The sequence below is a fragment of the Myotis brandtii genome, unplaced genomic scaffold, assembly GCF_000412655.1.
Source record: "Myotis brandtii unplaced genomic scaffold, ASM41265v1 scaffold112, whole genome shotgun sequence".
Lineage (NCBI taxonomy): Eukaryota > Metazoa > Chordata > Mammalia > Chiroptera > Vespertilionidae > Myotis > Myotis brandtii.
In genome coordinates this window covers 6779574-6780889 of record NW_005353838.1, presented here as the reverse complement: position 1 = coordinate 6780889, position 1316 = coordinate 6779574, and the positions used below count along the sequence as shown (strand labels likewise).

At 36.3% G+C, this 1316-nt stretch overlaps 1 protein-coding gene across 1 annotated transcript in view; it reads left to right on the top strand.

Moving 5' to 3' along the window:
- OLA1 (Obg-like ATPase 1) overlaps positions 1 to 1316 on the top strand; it is a 159842-nt gene that overhangs the window by 157746 nt on the left and 780 nt on the right. The gene's annotated exons all lie outside the window — the stretch shown is intronic.

The following is a 1316-nucleotide window of genomic DNA, read 5'->3' as shown; positions in this document are numbered from 1 at the left end:
GTGTGTGTGTGTGGGTGGGTGTATGCATGTGTGTGGGGGGGTGTCTGTGCCATTTAGAATGTTAAGAGTATCAAGGCTTTTTTTTAATTGGTTGTTTTAATAATAATACATATTATTAGTAGGTGATTTTTTATATGTAGTCTAGATATTTGAAAATATGCTTACTACAGCTCTGATCTGGTTTGTTGATTTTAACCTCAGATGTATGATCTTCGTTAGTGTTGCTTCTCATTAGTATAATTGCACTTGACTTGGAATATTCTTATCGATATGTTCAAAGGGAAGTAGTGATCTTGTTGGGCAAAGATTTTGTGTTCTCAGTAAATTCTAACAGAAGGAAAATACTTTTGAGAATTTTTTCAAAAGATCACGTCCTCGTTGTCGAGTGGTCGATGGTGGAGTCACATGGACCTAGATGTCAGTTTGTGCAGGTTTAGGCATAGATGCTGAAGAGTCTGCTGCGCTCAGGGTGAAGTGTGTGTGCTGCGCCATGAGGTGAACCTGGGTCTCTAGAACTGCCACGTGTTTGCATGAGGATCACTGACTGACTGCATGTCTAAATCTGCATACCAGCAGGTGGAATCAGTTGCTTTGCCAACTAATATACAAGTGAAAAAAATATCTGTCTCTGCATTTCCAACCTGTTAGAGTCTGCTTGTGACTAGGGCTGTTAGTCAGTACAGGCACACCTCGTTTTATTGCACTTCGCTTCATTGCGCTTCACAGATGCTGTGTTTTTTACAAATTGAAGGCCAGACCCTCCACCAGGAAAAAAATTACAGCTTGCTTTATTGCAATACTTGCTTTATTGTGTTGATCTGGAACCAAACCTGTGATATCTTTGAGATATGCTGGTAATCTTCATGATGCATTCTAATACAGAGCACTATGTATGGTCATTGTCAAGACCAAATAAAAAACTACAAGGAAATAATTTAAAATCTGTGTATTTTTACACTTGATAGTAGTTCTTCTTGTAGCAAACCATCTTTTTTGACATCACAGAATTTCTTTAAGTAAACAAAGAAGCCTTATACTAGTTATGTAGTCTTTTTTTCCTGCCTGGTTTGATCTGTTTTGTTACAGTGACTTGCTGGATGTTTGCAGACACATCAGAAATGTACCATAAACAGCATGTAATGAAACTTAATGATATTTGTATAATTACATTTATATACCAACAATTTAGTGGAGAATACATTATGATTATGTATGTATGGAAAATCTAGTTCTGCCAAAATCAGGAATACTTTGCTTCTCTCCAATTCTAGTTTTAAACTTGTATGCCTTCCTATATTTATTTCTTAAAAAAAAAA